Here is a 3,074-nt window from a genome sequence, read left to right as displayed (position 1 = left end):
GAATATAAGAAACGCACAGTGTAGTACATAGTATATGAGTGAGTTGCACTGAAAAACTTAGAATATAAGAAACGCACAGTGTAGTACATAGTATATGAGTGAGTTGCACTGAAAAACTTAGAATATAAGAAACGCACAGTGTAGTACATAGTATATGAGTGATTTGCACTGAAAAACTTAGAATATAAGAAACGCACAGTGTAGTACATAGTATATGAGTGAGTTGCACTGAAAAACTTAGAATATAAGAAACGCACAGTGTAGTACATAGTATATGAGTGAGTTGCACTGAAAAACTTAGAATTTACTGAAAAACCCGCATTACACGAAATGCACAGTGTAGTACATAGTATATGAGTGAGTTGCACTGAAAAACTTAGAATATAAGAAACGCACAGTGTAGTACATAGTATATGAGTGAGTTGCACTGAAAAACTTAGAATATAAGAAACGCACAGTGTAGTACATAGTATATGAGTGAGTTGCACTGAAAAACTTAGAATATAAGAAACGCACAGTGTAGTACATAGTATATGAGTGAGTTGCACTGAAAAACTTAGAATATCGGAAACGAACAGTGTAGTACATAGTATATGAGTGAGTTGCACTGAAAAACTTAGAATATAAGAAACGCACAGTGTAGTACATAGTATATGAGTGAGTTGCACTGAAAAACTTAGAATATAAGAAACGCACAGTGTAGTACATAGTATATGAGTGAGTTGCACTGAAAAACTTAGAATTTACTGAAAAACCCGCATTACACGAAATGCACAGTGTAGTACATAGTATATGAGTGAGTTGCACTGAAAAACTTAGAATATAAGAAACGCACAGTGTAGTACATAGTATATGAGTGAGTTGCACTGAAAAACTTAGAATATAAGAAACGCACAGTGTAGTACATAGTATATGAGTGAGTTGCACTGAAAAACTTAGAATATAAGAAACGCACAGTGTAGTACATAGTATATGAGTGAGTTGCACTGAAAAACTTAGAATATAAGAAACGCACAGTGTAGTACTTAGTATATGAGTGAGTTGCACTGAAAAACTTAGAATATAAGAAACGCACAGTGTAGTACATAGTATATGAGTGAGTTGCACTGAAAAACTTAGAATATAAGAAACGCAGAGTGTAGTACATAGTATATGAGTGAGTTGCACTGAAAAACTTAGAATATAAGAAACGCACAGTGTAGTACATAGTATATGAGTGAGTTGCACTGAAAAACTTAGAATATAAGAAACGCACAGTGTAGTACATAGTATATGAGTGAGTTGCACTGAAAAACTTAGAATATAAGAAACGCTAAGTGTAGTACATAGTATATGAGTGAGTTGCACTGAAAAACTTAGAATTTAAGAAACGCACAGTGTAGTACATAGTATATGAGTGAGTTGCACTGAAAAACTTAGAATATAAGAAACGCACAGTGTAGTACATAGTATATGAGTGAGTTGCACTGAAAAACTTAGAATATAAGAAACGCACAGTGTAGTACATAGTATATGAGTGATTTGCACTGAAAAACTTAGAATATAAGAAACGCACAGTGTAGTACATAGTATATGAGTGAGTTGCACTGAAAAACTTAGAATATAAGAAACGCACAGTGTAGTACATAGTATATGAGTGAGTTGCACTGAAAAACTTAGAATATAAGAAACGCACAGTGTAGTACATAGTATATGAGTGAGTTGCACTGAAAAATTTAGAATTTACTGAAAAACCCGCATTACACGAAATGCACAGGGTAGTACATAGTATATGAGTGAGTTGCACTGAAAAACTTAGAATTTACTGAAAAACCCGCATTACACGAAATGCACAGTGTAGTACATAGTATATGAGTGAGTTGCACTGAAAAACTTAGAATATAAGAAACGCACAGTGTAGTACATAGTATATGAGTGAGTTGCACTGAAAAACTTAGAATATAAGAAACGCACAGTGTAGTACATAGTATATGAGTGAGTTGCACTGAAAAACTTAGAATATAAGAAACACACAGTGTAGTACATAGTATATGAGTGAGTTGCACTGAAAAACTTAGAATATAAGAAACGCACAGTGTAGTACATAGTATATGAGTGAGTTGCACTGAAAAACTTAGAATATAAGAAACGCACAGTGTAGTACATAGTATATGAGTGAGTTGCACTGAAAAACTTAGAATATAAGAAACGCACAGTGTAGTACATAGTATATGAGTGAGTTGCACTGAAAAACTTAGAATATCGGAAACGCACAGTGTAGTACATAGTATATGAGTGAGTTGCACTGAAAAACTTAGAATATAAGAAACGCACAGTGTAGTACATAGTATATGAGTGAGTTGCACTGAAAAACTTAGAATATAAGAAACGCACAGTGTAGTACATAGTATATGAGTGAGTTGCACTGAAAAACTTAGAATTTACTGAAAAACCCGCATTACACGAAATGCACAGTGTAGTACATAGTATATGAGTGAGTTGCACTGAAAAACTTAGAATATAAGAAACGCACAGTGTAGTACATAGTATATGAGTGAGTTGCACTGAAAAACTTAGAATATAAGAAACGCACAGTGTAGTACATAGTATATGAGTGAGTTGCACTGAAAAACTTAGAATATAAGAAACGCACAGTGTAGTACATAGTATATGAGTGAGTTGCACTGAAAAACTTAGAATATAAGAAACGCACAGTGTAGTACTTAGTATATGAGTGAGTTGCACTGAAAAACTTAGAATATAAGAAACGCACAGTGTAGTACATAGTATATGAGTGAGTTGCACTAAAAAACTTAGAATATAAGAAACGCAGAGTGTAGTACATAGTATATGAGTGAGTTGCACTGAAAAACTTAGAATATAAGAAACGCACAGTGTAGTACATAGTATATGAGTGAGTTGCACTGAAAAACTTAGAATATAAGAAACGCACAGTGTAGTACATAGTATATGAGTGAGTTGCACTGAAAAACTTAGAACATAAGAAACGCTCAGTGTAGTAAATAGTATATGAGTGAGTTGCACTGAAAAACTTAGAATTTAAGAAACGGACAGTGTAGTACATAGTATATGAG

Source organism: Mus caroli, unplaced genomic scaffold (assembly GCF_978045245.1).
Source record: "Mus caroli unplaced genomic scaffold, Mus_caroli_1 scaffold_25, whole genome shotgun sequence".
NCBI lineage: Eukaryota > Metazoa > Chordata > Mammalia > Rodentia > Muridae > Mus > Mus caroli.
The sequence above is the reverse complement of the archived record's forward strand: the minus strand, read 5'-3'. Positions refer to the sequence as shown.